The sequence below is a fragment of the Peromyscus leucopus genome, chromosome 4 (genome assembly GCF_004664715.2).
Source record: "Peromyscus leucopus breed LL Stock chromosome 4, UCI_PerLeu_2.1, whole genome shotgun sequence".
Taxonomy (NCBI): Eukaryota; Metazoa; Chordata; class Mammalia; order Rodentia; family Cricetidae; genus Peromyscus; species Peromyscus leucopus.
The window spans coordinates 146402060-146418786 of NC_051066.1; the positions used below are offsets into that span (position 1 = coordinate 146402060).

The 16727-nt window shown below is 50.5% G+C and overlaps 1 protein-coding gene across 1 annotated transcript in view; it reads right to left on the reverse strand.

The window, feature by feature from the left end:
- Window positions 1–1850, reverse strand: part of Zbtb46 (zinc finger and BTB domain containing 46) — an 81072-nt gene extending 79222 nt beyond the window's left edge. The window contains exon 1 of the mRNA XM_028885258.2: window positions 1687–1850. The gene's annotated coding sequence lies outside the window, so the exon portion shown is untranslated. The remainder of the gene's footprint in view (window positions 1–1686) is intronic.
- Between the last annotated feature and the right edge of the window lie 14877 nt (window positions 1851–16727).

The window sequence follows — 16727 nt, forward strand, 5'->3', positions numbered from 1 at the left end:
GATCTTGGATTTTTAGAAACCCAAAGTGAGTTCTTTCTACTATTCTAAAGAGAAAACTGGCAATTACCCCCAACGTGGTTTCCCCTTCAGAAAAAAATAATAAGAGAACAATTACAAGTTTTCAAAGATAATGCTAAACTTCTATCTGCAATAACTTCTTCGTTAGAACCACTATCACTTGCTTAATCTTTTCTGCAATAATACGGGAGATGTATTCTAAACATTTCAGTTCAAAGTACCTAATATCACAAAATACACCAAAATGGAGGAATCCTACTAATAATCCTACTAATAATGAAACTTATTCTCATGGAAACCCTTCCATAAATTTCCTTTTGGTGAGCAAACTACTCTCTTGCCGAGTGGAAACACTGCCTTGCACAGGCAAAACAAGGATCAGCAAGAACGGAATTCGCGAATCTGCACCCAAATGGGAAGTTAGCCTAGAGGATGGATCCAATCCAGTGTTCTACAAGCAAGACAATGCACCCACACGAGTGCTCCGTGTGTGCACAGGTGTCAGTGCGGAGACAGTTCACTAAACCCATTTTCTAATTAGCATTTCTTTAAACGTGCTGATAACAATCTTGCCACTGTAACCTTCTCTAAATGCACGCTGAGATTGTAGGTTGAGAGCCGGAGGAAATTCATTGAGAATTTCAGTCAAACTTTCTTCTGTTTATATTTCTTTGGATTAGAAATTATCTGTCCTTAGCTTGTTACCGGGCTCCCGGATTCAGTTCTATTGTGTATGGCTGGTTCCGCCTACTAATAGTGAAATCGCTAGCCATACCAGGGAATCCCCCAACTAGCCAGAACCCTCTCCATGGTGCAGAAAATTCCGTTTATACCCTCGGGATTGAGTTGTCGGACACTGACTTTAGCTAACCTGTGAAACTGACAGGTCTATTTACTGGGAAACAAAGACGCGACTCATAGCGGACCGGGTTCCCCTGCGCGCCCCGTGCGCTCCGAGCGCCGCGTCTCTTCTGCGCTCCCCTCTCCACCGCACCAGGAGGGCCCTGCACCCTAGTTCGGCCCAGGATTAAAATGGAAATCTAAAACGACCGGCGTCCGGCTTCTAGGGAGACAATGACCCCCAAGACCCCCAGGGCTCACGTCCCGCAGTTCTGACTCTTGGCAAACTCGGCGCGGGCGGGTCCGGGTGCGGCTCCACTGCGCGGGCGGGGGACGCACGGGGCGGCTCGGGCGGGGGGCGCAGGGACGCCCCCGGGCTGCCTCCTGGGGCCAGGCGTTGACGCAGCAGAAATTACCAGCTGGAAAATTCCCCTTTCGGAGGTGACGAGGAAGGACCCCGGCGGTCGCGGTGGCTGCCGGAGGTGCCAGGGGGCCAAGGGGTCGGGCAGCTCCGCACCGCGGCCGCCTCTGCGATCAGCCCCGCGGGGATCTGCCGCGCCGCCCCGCCCACGCCCCTGGGGCCGTGGCCCCACGGGCCTGGGTCTCCGTCCGCGTTGTCCCCGGGCGCCATCGCCCCCAGGAGGGCGCCCCCGCGAGGCGGGACGGGGCGGGGCCGGTGGCAGGGCGGGGGCGCGCCCTGGCTCACAGCAACCAGGGCTGCAGCTGCCCGGCCCCCGCCCCGGCCCAGGCTCCGGCCAGGGCTTCGGCCCCGGCCCCGGCGTGGTGTGCCAGCCCGGCCGCGCGGACAATGAAGCTGGCGCAGCTTACCTGTGACCCCATGGGGCGCCGGCGCGGACGGGCGCCGTGGCCGCGGACCGGTGATCGCGCGGCCACCAGCGAGCGCTACGTCCGGGAGGGTCCGAGCTGCGCGCTCGCCCGGGTGGCTCGGTCCGCCCGCCCGTCCGTTCGTCCGTCCGTCAGGCCGGCGCGCGCCCCCGAGCTGCTCCAGCCCCGCGGCCCCGCGCGCCCCTCCCGCGGACCCTGACCCCGCCCCCGGCGCGCGCCCGGACGCCGCTGATTGGCCCACGCTGCGCCCTGGCCTCGGCCACCGCCCCAGCCCCGCCCCCGCCCCCGCCTGCCGGCCCCGCCCCCCGCTCCGGCGGCAGGGCGCAGCGGACTGGCCGGGGCCGAGTAGCCGCCGGTGCTCCGGCGGCCCACCGCCCCCCCGCGGGGCCGGACAGCGGAAGTGCGGGCTGGAGCTCGCTGGGCATTGTGGGAAGCCCCCTCCCATGGGCTTGCGAGTGGCAAGGAATGGGGTCCGTGGGTCCGACGCTCCCGCCCTGCGGGATCTCGCAGACGGAGACCACCTGATGGGAGAGGTGGGCTGGACAAGGGCACCGCAGCAGGGTCGGGTTGGCGCACCCCGCGTCGTCTGAGCGCCTGTCCCTGGGGACGCAGGAGACCCAGGGTCATGGCTGTCTCCGAACCCCGAGGAGCCGTCGCCGTACGCGCGTCTCCCAAACTTAGCGACTTCCAGGCGCGCCATGGCGGTTCCGCGGGGCTCATGCTGAGCGGAGAAAACGCGCTCTAGGGGCGCGGTGCCCTGAAGGAGCTGGTCACTGTGCACCCCCGCCATCCGGGGACCTGGGCGCTCTCCCAGAGAAGCGCGCGTTGAGAAGCGGGCCACGTGGCGGTGCCTGCAAACGGTACTCATATTTGGCCAACTAGGAGCATTGGCTGCCGCACGTCGGTCTTGTCATCCAGCTGCTGGTGAGGGCGTGGGGCTCAGACAAGTGGCGAGAACCCTGTCTTGGCCAGCAGCTCCCAACCAGTGGTCGCATCTCGATTCCCGTATAGCTAGGGATGGGTCTCTACACCCCGCCCCCAGTGGTGCGGTGCCGCGCGTCTTTTCTTGCCTTCTGTGTCCTCGAGCCTTTGGGGAGCTGGAACGGGTAGCGTGTACATTCCTGGCTGGCCTGCGCCGGGGTTAAAGGCCACCACGCTCCCTCCGGGCACAGCGGAGGGGAGGAGGTGAGCTTGTGGCTGGCCAGGGGCGTAGAGGAGTTGAGCCCTGCTGGGCCAACCAATCGCAATTCGCCCTAGGCTGTCTGCGCCCTGCCTCCTCGAGGGGCCAGCGCCGCGAAATTCCTCTGGAGGTGGGAGGCGCCCGCCCTGATGGAGGATTTCTCATGTTGTGTGAGGAGGCATTCATGGGCGGCAGTGGGAGGGCTGGCAGGAGGAGATTCTCCTTGAGCGAGCAAGGGCGAGCAGAGGTCTGGCAGTCAGAGATGAAAGCCAGGGATATTCCTTACAGGAGATGGCTGTGCACATGCCCTGCCCACCCCTCGCCAGGCACCTAGGCTGGCACTCATGGCCCAGGTGTCCCTAGTTTCATTCTTTCTGCTGGAGGACTCTCTTGGCACAACTGGTCTGAAGCAAGCCCCACCACCACCAACACACACCCCCCAATCCTGCCCTCCTCAGTGTGCCTATCCTTGGAGAAGTAGGACGAGCACAGTTCTGACTACCGCTCCTGACCTCCGGGAAGATCCGAGGGTCAGTCTGGGTACACCTCCCTCTGAGGGGACAAAGAACACTGTCTGTAGATAGTCCTTCAGACCATCCCCTTTCTCAGTTTGGTCTCTGTTTGCTGCTCATGAAGAAAGTGAAGCATGAGGAGACCTCTAAGTTCACTCTCCCTCAGAGAGAGCCCTAGTTTCTCTCAAGGTAACTAGGCACCCAAGACACATTCAAGAAGGATCATGTTGATGTTATGCTGTCTGTTTCCCATGCAGAACTTGGGAGCAATAGAAGAACCTTGCCCATAAACACAGTGGAGCTCAGTCATTGCTCAGGAAGCCTATGACAACCACACCTGTGTCTAACACTAACAGGCCCACTCCATATGCCAAAGGGCTACTCATCTTCATAGGAACTCTTGTTGACTTCTGAAATGAGCCAGGACAGAGCAGGTACCCCCTTTCCACACATACACACTCTTGCACCTCCACCCCAGCAGCACTACCAGTGACTGGACCAAGACCCCTGTATTTTCTGCTCCAAAAGCCAGCACAAGGATACAAGGCCTAGACATAAAGACAATACAGTAGCTTGTAGGCAGATTGAAGAAGAACCCCCTGAGATGAGACAGACCCACCTTATCTCCTCACTATCACTGTTCTGCAAGCTAATAAACCCCATAATTGTTTAAAAACCCAAACAGCAGCAACCGCAACCTCTTGGCAGATGTGAGGGTAAGAGAAGTCATAGCAGAGTTGGCCCAGGTGTCTAAATGTGTCTGCTTTGATGTGTTACCAGAATGGCTCAGGAACTCACAGTTTCTCACACCAGGTGACCTGCCTTAGAGATGACTCTCAAGGATGGACAGATAGGTTGGCCTCAGTTACACTCTGATCATGGCATTCAGCATCCATAGCAGGGGTCTGGGAAGGTTCCATGAAGATGGGCATGATCCTGGCTATCAACAGTGAGCAGTAGAAAATGTGAACAGACAGACAGATGGTCAGGGTCCTGCAGCCACATGGGTCCATGCTATCGGTTGAGACCATTGTATAGTTACCCCCAGGAGCTGGAGAGATAGCTCGGTGTTTAATATTGTTTGCTTAATGCTCTTGCATAGAACCCAAGTTTGGTTCTCACTCAGCATCTACGTTGGAGTAGCTCATAACTGCCTATAACATCAGCTCCAAGAGATCTAACACCCTCTTCTGGCCTTGATAGGCAGCCAGCTGCACATGTACACACACACACACACACACACAAATACAAATTTAAAAAAAAAAGTTGAGCCAGGTGTGGTGGCATACACCTTTAATTCCAGTACTTGATATGCAGAATCAGATGAATCTCTCTGAGTTTAAGGGTAACCTGGTCTACAAAGTGAGATCCAGGCCATTCTTTAAAACCCTATCTTTTTTTTTTTTTTTTGGTTTTTCGAGACAGGGTTTCTCTATGTAGCTTTGCGCCTTTCCTGGAACTCACTCGGTAGCCCAGGCTGGCCTCGAACTCACAGAGATCTGCCTGCCTCTGCCTCCCAAGTGCTGGGATTAAAGGTGTGCGCCACCACCGTCCAGCAAAACCCTATCTTAAAAAACAATAACAACAACCAAAAACTCACCCCAAGCTACCTGTATGAGTATGTCAGGAGACCGTCAAGGAACATACCAAATCCATGAAGGGAATTAGCATCAGGCCACACATTCTGGGGGCCAAAGAAAGGGTGCAGAAGCTGATCAGGCCATGAATGTGCTTTCTGATAGAAGGCCCTCAGAATGGGCCCCTTCTATCCCAAGTACCTGGAACACCACCATGATAGCCTTTAAGAGTGCCATGTGGCTGGCCAGGCCCAGCATCCTCTGTAAACCCTAGAGACCCCTATGTGCTTTACTGGTAACCTGCCCTCCATCAATACACCGTGTGGCTTTCAAGGGGCAGAGGAGCAAGAAGGGGCCCAACCTCAGGCAAAGAACTGTGAAACAATAGAGATCAGGGACTTACTTGCATTTAGCCTCAGGGTCTGCTTTGTAAGCAATAGCCTGGGAGGAGCTTTGGAAAAGAAAATTCCAGAAGAACAGCAAATATCCCTCCATATCTAGTAGAGGTACCACCCCACCAACCCTGTCATTGCTAGGCATCTTCCCCCCAAGGCAGCATTTCCTCATCTACCCCCAGCTGGTTTTTCTGTAGCTGTCTTTGTCTCAGTCACTGGTCAGAGAGACTGCCTGTTTATCCTCCAGCCAGTGGTGTTGCTCAGTCGTCCCCATGGCAACAGACCTAAGAGTCCTGCCCCCTTCCAGAAACCTGTCCCTGCCCTCTCCAGCACTCTGCTGGAAGTCCCTATCTAGAGAAGCCAAGAGCAGGGAGGGAAAAAAGAGCACTGCTATGGGCTGGGGATACTGGGACCCGCCCACCACACATCATCCTGGCCCCTGTAGTGGAACTGAATCCTGCCTCAGTCTGCAGCAAAGACCAATCTATGGCCATGGGAGGAGCTCCTCACCTAGGCTTCTGTAATATGGGCTTCCTGGGCATAGTTTGGCCAGGTCTAGAGCCATCTGGACTTGCCCTCCTGTCCAGGCCTCTGCAAGACTGTCCTCCAGAGCTGCTCCAGGCCAAGGGCTACCTGCCAATCCCATGGCTGCCCCACCCCAACTGTCCTCCAGGCTTGTGCCCCTGCCAAGCCCCAACTGCCACTCCAGCTGCTATTGCCAACTGTCGCCCCATCTCCATTCCAAATGCTCCCTCACCCCAACTGTCCTTCCAAAGTACCATAGCCAACTGGCAGCTCCTTGCTCCCTAAGCCTTGCCTCCCACCTACCAGCTATGGGGCCAGGGCTCAGCATTCCAGAGTTCCCTGCATTTCCAGCAATATTGAAAGGAGCAAAGCCACACCTGCTATGTCCCTGGACTGGGGGAAGGAGAGGTACTGAGACTCAAGACCAAGAGAATAGGTTGGGGGCCAGGCCTCAGCAGACCAAGGGGAAGAGATGGGGAAAGAACAGAGCAGAATCAGAGGATATGTCAGCCAGACCCCTATGCTAGACCTAGCACAGGGGCAGGAAGCAGCCATGGTGCCCAGTCAGAACCAAGTATGTACTTTGGATAGAGGCAAACCTTACTTGGCTGTGCGCTACAAGTGGATCCTGACACAGTGCTTTCCTCTGAGAGTTTCTAAGCAGCTCATCCCAACCACAGGCCCTGGGAAGGCCCCAGCATAGGTCAGGGACAGTCCTGCTCCCACCATACCCTCAGGTACCCACCAGCATTCCACACTCTAAAGTCTGGACCCTATTCCTGGGTCTCAGCTGGTGTCCTGAGCCCACTTGGGTTGTCTCTTAAGGGCAGATTTTCCACACAAGTTCTAGCCCATTTCTCCAGGTCCCAGCTATGGTCTTCTTTCCCCTTCTGCATCCTCAGAGTCCTTTCTCCACCTTTATTCAGTAGTCCCTGTGACAGGTCACTTCTATAAAGGGATACTTGCCTTATCCAAACACACTCAGAAGCCCTGGTAGTCAGTCTTTCCCTGAACCTACTTGACAGGTTGCAGTCCCGGCTGTTCCAGAACACACAGAAGTACCTGGAGTCTTCACCAGGCCTTGGGGGAGAAACTGTTGCCCTCACTGGTATGTCTGGGGCTGTAATTCCATCTTAGAACAGGCAATGAGGGCTGGGCCTTAGTCCCAGCTTTAAAGCGCTCCTCCCCAGAGGCTACAGCTTCAAGGCTCCCATTGCACAGGCTGGTGATAGATCTGCTGATAGCACCACAGGTGAAAGGGACACCTGGCTCTATATGGTACTCCATTTGGGAGTTCTCAGGTCTACTAGCCTGAGACATGCTAGGGAAAGAAAAATTGTTGTGTTAAACTAGTCCTAGAAGGAAGGAAAGGCAGCATATTCCCTGAGTACCTACCAGGTGCCCAGTATCTCCCCATGTAATGAATTACTTTCCTAGAGTTACCTGGCCCTTCCTCCTGAGCTAGGGCCTCGGATAGAAAGTGAACAGAGTGACTGTGGTCCATAGGGGACTGTGGAATGGTGCTCTGTCCTGCCTTTTGAGATGTAGCCCCTCCCTCCCATCAGGAAAAGCCTTTTGGGGTTCCCCAGAAGAACCAGAAGGGGCCTGGGGAGCTAGCTCAGCAGTTAAAAGCATATACTGCTGCTGCTGAAGGCCCAAGTTTGGTTCCCAGGATGGATGGCTCACAACTGCCTGTAACTCCAGCCAAGGGAATCCGACACTCCTGGCTTCGGCAGGTACCTGCACTCATATATACAAACCAAAACACAGATACACATAAATTAAAAACAAAACATTTTTAAAAATAGTACCAAAAGAGGAAAGAATAAGAATTTTGTAGAGATTCTTGGTAAGTACCACCTTACCTAAGTGATTCTACCCAGAACTGGGGGGTAACCATGTGGATGTCAGGTGCCTCTAAGGTGATGTGACAAGAGGGCACCTCATCTCTGAGATTCTAAAACTTAGTCCTCAGAAAGTACACCCTGTAGATCCTACCTGAGGTACTGTCTACTCAGTACCTAATCAGTGAGCCTTAAAACTGAAGCTCATGAGAAACAAAGGAAGCCTGAGAAATTGCCTCAGCCTACAAAAATGTGAAATGTAGTATCTCTAAGTATGATGGTGCGATGGAGAGGACTGGAGAAGAGAGGAGAGCTTTGGGAACTAGGTGGTAAGATCCATAGAAAGTCTTACTGTAGTAGAGAGTTGTGCTAGCAAGGGCTTCCTGATACTCACAAAGGCATGTAGCAAAGCCAAATGACAGTAGAGAAACTTGGAGCCTGGAAAAGTCACACAGGAATTCTGGGCTGTACAACCTGCCACTTTTCTGAAATCTAAAGTTATTACAAAATAAAAGGTTCATTCTTTAAAGGTGGAAAGAAGCAAAACCAACCAATAGTAAAACAACTCTCATGACTTCTAGGGTTGAGAGCTGAATAGCCACTCACAGTATATCTCAGCCCAGCTATTTATTTCCACTATTTATTGTTTGTTTGTTTTTTTGTTTTTTTGAGACATGGTTCTGTGTATCCCTGGCTGTCCCAGAACTCACTCTGAAGACCAAGCTGGCCTTGAACTCACAGTGATCTCCCTGCCTCTGCCTCTCTAGTGCTGGGATTAAAGGTGTGTGCCACCACAAAATGGTTTATTTCCACTTTTAATAATTAGCACTTCAGCTGAGCAATGGTGGCATATGCCTTTAATCCCAGCACTCAGGAGGCAGAGGCAGGTGGATCTCTGTGAGTTCCAGGCCAGAGCTAGTTCCAGGGCAGCCAGAGCTACACAAAGAAAGAAACCTTGTCTCAAAAAAACAAAAAAAAACAAAAAAAACCCAAAAAGAAAAGAAAGAATTGGGCTTCAGTTGGGTGGTATGGTGGTTTACACCTTTAGTCCCAGCACTTAGGAGGTAAAGGCAGGCAGATCTTTGTGAAGTTCAAGGCCAGCCTTGTCTTCAAAGTGAGTTTCAGGACAGCCAGGGCTACACAGATAAACCAAAAAACCAAACAAACAAAGGAATTAGCGCTTCAGAATATTCATTACTCAACCCATTCCCCCAAACACTCTCATGGGGTACAAAACCACAGAGTCAGGGATGCTGGTCTCATATTTTGAGTGATGTTGTGTGGTGAGCTCTGGGCTCTCAGGCTACACACAAGATGTGCTCTCTTAAACACTGTTGAGAGAGCCTGCCACCTTCCATCCTGGCCTCTGTCTACATAGGCACAGCCTTGATGGTGCTCCCATTTGGGGCTAGGGAGATAGTTCAGTTGGTAAAGTGCTTGCTATGCTAGCAGAAGGACCTGAGTTCAATCCTCAGCACTCACATAAAGAGCTAAGGTACAGTGACACCTGTGTGCCGTAATCCCTGTGCTAGAGAGGTAAAGACAGATAGATGCCTGGAGCTAGTTAGTTAGCTAGTGCATCTAGCCTATGTTGGCCTAATCAGGAGCCCAGATCCCAATAAGAGACCTTGTCTTAAAAATAGAAGGGTGGACAGCTCTTAAAGAGCTCTTGGCTTCTTAATGGTTCACAACTGTATGTTATTATCAGGTGACAATATATGTTGTGAGACTGTTTTTGTTTTAAAAAAAAAATCTCAGTTACAAATATCTGTCTACATGCAAATTTTGAATGTAGACATGCATAAATAGGTAGAAAGAGAGGGCACTGAGGGCCAAACTAATGGTTTGTGCATTAGACGAGCACACTAAGCTACAGTTCCAGAGTATCTGATCTCTGCTTCTGGCCTCTATTGGCACTGTGTGCATGTAGTGCATATATAGACAAGAAGGCACATACACAAATTTAAAAATTAATAATAAATTTTAAAAATTAAAAGATCTCAGCTGCATTTTGTAACTTCCACCATGGCATACCATGGCCAGGACCAGAAAGTGCAGCCCATTGTACCCTTTACAACAGAATATGAGCTCTGGACTTTGGAACCACATCTTTTTTACTTGTGAAATAGATCTCAAATTTAGATGTGGCTGTGTGAGGGTTGTATTATTGGCTTTGGTGAGTACATGAACCTCAGATGATATAAGAGATTCATTCTAAAAGTCAAGAAAACAACTGGGCAGGATCATGCTAAAAGGAAATGATATTACTTTGCTTCAAAGTGTTTCCAATTAGAAATGGCCAAGGACAGAAGTTGAGAAGGCAGTACAGTATTTTTAAAGGTGTCTTCTGCTGGGCGAGGTAGTGCACACCTGCAGTCCCAGCTATTGGGGATGCTGAAATAGGAGGATCTCTTGAGTCACTGAGTTCTGTTTCCAGAACTCAGTGCGCTGTGCAGATCAGGTGTCTGCATTAAGTTCAGCATCAATATGACGACCTCCCAGGAGCTGGGACCACCAGGTTGTCTAAGGAGGGGTGCCCAGGTTGGAAATGGAGCATGTCAAAACTCAAGTGCTGATCAGTAATGGGATCTCGCCTATGAATAGCCACTGCACTCTAGCAAGGACATAGCAAGGACACAAACTCACAAACACACATACATACCCCATCTCTTTTGGACACTCACCCAGATGCGGGTATCACACACTTTTAATCCCAGCACTTGGGAGACAGAGGTAGGCAGATCTTTCAGGCCAATGTTGTCTACAGAGTGAGTTACAGGACAGCCAGGGCTATACAGAGAAACCTTTTCTAAATAAATAAATAAATAAATAAATAAATAAATAAATAAATAAATAAATAATCTTCTGCTGGGAGTACAGTCTGAAACATTTATTTATATTGTTTTGGTAGCCTATATGTTATTGGGTGGCAATAAATGCTGTGAGATTTTTTTTTTGTTTTGTTTTGTTTTTGTTTTTGTTTTTCGAGACAGAGTTTCTCTGTGTAGTTTTGGTGCCTGTCCTGGATCTTGCTCTGTAGACCAGGCTGGCCTCGAACCCACAGAGATCCGCCTGGTTCTGCCTCCTGAATGCTGAGATTAAAGGCATGCACCACCACCACCACCACCACCACCACCACCACCACCACCACCACCCATCGAGATTGTTTTTGTTTAAAAAAAAAATCTCGGGCTAGGGAGATGGCTAGGATGTTAAGAGTACTGGAAGATCTCCCAGAGAACCAGGGTTCTATTCCCAGCACCCACATGGCAGATCACAGCTGTCTGTAGCACCAGTTTCAGGGCATCTGGCACCTTCATACAGTTATACATACAGAAAAAACACCAATGCACACATAAATAAATGTTAAAAAATAAAATAAAAAACTCAGCCGGGCAGTGGTGGCACATGCCTTTAATCCTAGCACTCGGGAGGCATAGGTAGGTGGATCTCTGTGAGTTTGAGGCCAGCTTGGTCGACAGACTAAGTTCCAGGACAGTCAAGACTGTTACACAGTGACAGTGTCTCAAAAAAACAATAATAATGATATAATAATAATAACAAAATAACTCAGTTACAAATATCTCTATATATACAAATTTACAAATATAGATAGAAAAAGAGGGCACTGAGGGCCTAACTAATGCCTTGTGCATTAGACAAACACACTGAACTACACTCCCAGCTAATCATAAAAAGCACTTTGTTAATTTTTAAGAAAAATACAAAACTTGTCATGGTAGTGTACACTTTTAATCTCAGTACTCAGGAGACAGAGGCAGGCAGTTTTCTCTGGGTTCCAGGTCAACCAGGGCCACACAAGTGAGAACCTGTTTCAAAAATTTTTAAAAAAGAAAAAGAAATGAAAGTGCACAATGTCTCTTTTCCCAGGGTAGTAGTCTGGGTCAACATCAATCTGTCCTGCCATCTTCAGCAAGTTTTATGGGCCTTTACCTGCACCTTTTTGGGTTTTTGTTGTTGTTGTTGTTGTTGTTACTGGTTTCTCTCTGAGCACCACCACCACCAGCCCCCTCCTCCCCCCCCCTTCTCCTCCTCCTCTTCTGGAACAGGATCTTAAGGTATAGGCCTATGGTTTGTTTTTTGAGACAGGGTCTCATCTGTAACCTAGGCTGGCTTAGAATTCACTAAGTAGCCCAAGCTGTTCTCTAACTTCCAGCCTCCTGAGTGATTGTTCACAGATGATCATTCTGATAGGCTATATACACATAGGTGCACTTGCCTGTCTCTATGAACCAAACGCCGAGTCCAATCTGGACCTTGGTCATTCAAATGGTCTTTCCTTGAGGGGCCCCCATCCCAAGAGGTAAACAAATCTTGAGCTTAGTCTCAGAACAGCATAACATAACATTTGCAGGGATTTGAGGACTGAGCAACTTTCTATTAGGCCTGGTTGAATAGATGAATGAGGATTGAGAGCTCTTACCCTCAAACAAAGCAGGGAATTTCTTCAGTGGACTGAGCCACAAGTGAGTACTTGATGGCTGGTGATGAGGTTTCATGGCCCACTAGGACCATGTAGGGTGAGCCAGGTTCTAACTATAGCCAAGATGGGATTTCTGTAGAATACCAATGAGATTTCTGAACAAGAGATAGACATGATCTAATCATGACTAGTCAGAGGAATTTTTAGGAAATAGCACTGATGTAGCCTTGAATTGAAAAGAAGTAAGAGATAAAGGGGAAACCAGAGGAGGTGCTTGCCTTTCCACATGGCAGTGAGTGACAGATGACTGCTCTTTGGACTGGAAGCCAAGGAAGTGCAGATGTAGGACCCACAACAGGTGCTTCAGGCTACGCTTAAAGGAAAGAAACCAGGGCTGCGAGGTCAGCAGGAACAAGTTTAGGAGGAAACAACAGGGAGTGGCACTGACAGTGATCATGGAACTCCCAAGGATTGGGGTCAGAAGAAGCCACATATCAGTTAGGTAACCTATGGTCCTTCTCCCTCTTCCCAACTGGCGTTTTCAGAGGTGATTATTCAGGGTATAGAGCAGAGCGATGTCTTTGGCTCACTTTGGCCCTGATTGAGTTTCCACATTCTGCCCCACAGAATGGAACTGTAGGGCCCTGGCCTAGACTTCAGCATGACTCAAGACATTGTCCCACAGCAGATAATGCTCTTCAGGATCCCTATCAAAATATAACAAAATACCTGAGCATAGTAGTACACATTTTTTTTCTGAAACAGGGTTTCTTTGTGTAGCCCTGATTGTACTAGAACTTGCTCTGTAGACCAGGCTGGCCTCAAACTCAGAGATCCTCCTACCTCTGCCTCCTGAGTACTGGGATTAAAGGCATGGGCCACCACCACCCAGCAGTGGTACATCGTTAATCCCGGCATTCAGGAGGCAGAGGCAGGAGGATCTGTGTGAGTTCAGCCAAATCAACCTGGTTTACATTGCAAGTTCCAGTCAAAACAGAGCCACAGAGTGAGTTCCTGCTTAAAAAATTATTTTTCATTTGTGGCTAGAGAGATAACCTAGTAGTTATGAACACTTCCTATTTTTCCAGAGGACCAGAGCTCAGTTCCCAGTACCCATATCAGGTGGCTCACAACTGCCTGTGACTCCAGCTCCAGGAGATCCCTTGCTCTCTTCTGGCCTCCCTGGATATCTGAACACATGTGATAGCAGACATATGTACACATAAATAAAAATAAACTAACAACAACAAAAAACACTAGCAAGATGACTTCCAGTTGTGGCCTTATGAGACTAAATTACTTGTCTCATTTCTCTGATGCATTGTTTTAGACTGAAACTTCAGTATCCAGGCAGTGTCACACATTTCAGGAGCTCAGAATCTAGAATCTGTTCCTGGTCAGCACAATCTGAAGGAAGCAGAAAACATCTGAGATAAAAGTGAAAGACCATTCCTTCCTTGTTCTTGAGTAGAACACCACCTCCCCAGGCTGGCTCAAATGGGCTCACTTCATCCTCCTCACTCCCATTCTTCTGCACTGCAAGGAACATGAATCCTAGCTGGTCAGCTGACTTTGGACGTAAGAAGCTGTCAGGCCATTCTCTGTTTACCAGACCAACTGTACCCTTTACCAATTGCCCCACCTGCGAGTTCCAAACCCAACCCCTACACTATTTGTAACACCTCTACTATCCCCTCAACCCCAAAGGTCTTTCTTGTTCCTGACAATTCCTCAACCCCAAAGGCCTTTCTTGCTCCTGTCCCTTGGTGACTCCCAGCTGTCCCAGCAAATACTCCAAACTTGGTTCCTAGCCACCACAACAAAGTTCTGCCCAGCTTTCCTTGGTATCTTATTCATTTCCCTTCCTGTTTCCCTTGGTCCCTATGACCTGATGCTCCACAGCCATCCTGGCCAAAGTTGGGGGTCACTCCACATGGTGCTAGGCAGTCACAGTCTGTACCTGCAAATCTCATCTTATTAGCATCATTGTCATAGGAGAGTCAACAACCATACAGTGCAGGTATCTGAGGAGTAGGAGAACTGGGAAGGAGATGCTGAGAATGGGCTGAGATTTGGGAGGGTATTTTCAGTCTTAGATAGCTAACAGACATTTCCTTCCTGTTAAGATTTGGGCTCAAAATCTTCCTGGTTGCTCCTGGGAGGCCTAGAGGCTATGGGAACTTTGCAGGAGGCTGTATTACAGACCCAGATTCACAGTCCTGAAACCTGAATGCTACATCGCAGAGAGCAAGATCTGAGGGTTTTCTCCCCTGGGCCTTTGCCATCCTCAAGTCCAACCCAGAATGAGCTCATGTACTAGGAAAACCTAAGTTGGGGTCTAGAAGGGGCTGGAGCCTTGGTCAAAGCCTTATGAGAGAGTGGAGGTCCTGCCCTTAGTCAAGCAGCACATGCAAACAGCCACTCTACCTTGTTTGGTCGCCTTTACTTCACAGCCCTAAACCCAGATGGTCTAGGTGGTCAGAGTTCCCCTTTCCTGGAGCCATATGGAGAGCTGTCCTAATGGAACACCAAGAACCAGGCTCCCTGACCCCAGCTCCAGGTGGCAGGCTCCATTTCCTCCTCCCCTGGGGATCCTGGTGCCGGGGTGGAGGCTGGAGGCCTTATCAGACCACAGGTTTTCCTGAGGAAGGAAGGCTGGGTGTGTATTCCAGGACAGGCGCCTCTTTGGGTGTGCCTAGGTCAGTAAAGAGGGACATATGCTTTGCCATTCCTCTTGGAGCGAAGATAGCTTCTCCTTGGGAAACTCTATACCACAAAGACAAACCAGTCCACATTCTGGAGGTCAGAAGCCTGGGGGGAAGGGCACGTATTCCCTGAACTTTCTGACAATACCAGTATCATCAGGGGAGAGTCCACAACAGCACCATCAGATTCTCAGAGGGTCTTGTAACCTGTCCAATTAAATGTGCCCCACAATCATGCATGGTTGGATTCACCAAACCACATATATGACATGAAAAAAACACAGAAGAATAGCACCCTCCTATTATGGGTGCTAAACAAGATGCCTTCAGCTTACAGACATTATCAAGCTATATCCTTGGAATATGCACACTTTTGTGTAGGCATATGATATATGAGCTACACATGGGGTGGGGGTGGTATCTAAGAAGCCCTCCACAGATCCTCCCAGAGGAGAGAATGTTCCCTGAGGACTGCTTGTCCTGCATTCTGACTAGGCTAGCCCCTGAGGCTACCTTTCTCTCTTCAGAGAAGTCACAGGACCCTCACAGAGGAAATAAACCCAGGGAGGGAAAGGGTGTCCTGGGAGGAGTTGTGGTTTGGAGCAGGGCCTGGCTGGCCAGGCTGACCACCAATGATGTCTCTGCCTTGCTAGGCAAGGCTCATGAGCAGCCCCCTCCTTCACCTCCTCTAGGGTAGAAAGGTTAAGCTGTGTGGATGGGGCCAGCAGATGTTGAGCCCACCTCACTAATGTGGGCAAGTGGCCAAGGAGCACTGGCGTGAGACAAGGGAACTGCCTCGCCTCACCCACTAGAGGTTGCCTCCTACCTCCTCCCTCCTGGTCTGATCTCAGCAGCCTCTACCCCTTCCGCTTCCAGAGGCCCAAGGGCTATTTTTAACTTGGCTGAGCTGCCAGAGTAGAAGGTAGACCAAGCCTTGGGGGGAGGGCCCAGGAGGAAGGGCCTAGCAGTTGCTGTCCAGCCCCCACCCTCTAGAGGTCCAGGCATCCTAGGGGCACTGGTCATTCTTAACCTTACAGGAGAAATAGTATTCCACTCACCACCACAGTTACAAAGGAAGGCCATACAGATCTGAGGTTCAGAAATGTACTTGAGACACATATCAAATGCACACATCTGCTGAACCCAAATTCATATTTATTGTGTGTGTGTGTGTGTGTGTGTGTGTGCGCGCGCGCGCGCGCGCGCGCGCGCACACACACACACACACACACACACACACACACAAATAAACCACAGGAAGACAGAGAGAGGCACAAGCACAAGTGCCCAGAGACAAACAGCTGTTGTGGAAAGTAAGGACCAGATGCTAAAGTAAAGGAGGGCACTGCTTGGCCCAATTTGTCCTTCTTCACAAGTACCAGCCCAAATCCTGGATACTCCAGGATTCATAACACTCCCCTCACACTGGGTCTACCTTCTGATTCATTCTTCCACAAGAAACAGGCTACCCAGGAATCTGAGCTGAGCTGAGCTGAGCTCAAAGGCATCCTCCAGAGCCCTTCTCAATCCTCACAGAAGGAAACCCAGGACAGGCTGGAAGAGCACGGGAGGTATCTCTCCTTGTTCCCTCCTTCCTCCCTGCTCCTGTACCTCCCTCCCAGCCTTTGCTTCATAGAACAGCTGTCCCTGACCTAGGGGAGAACTGAAGTCTGATCTGCATGCCGAGGTGCTGGGCTGGGGGCCTTATCCATTTCACCAGATCCAAAGGGAAGGGGTAGCAGGAGAAACGGGGGCTCAGGATGCCATGACTCCAGTTCCCCTCCATCTCACCCCATCTCCACTCTTGGGCGGCTTCTGGGAGGAATAAGGGTGGGGAAACG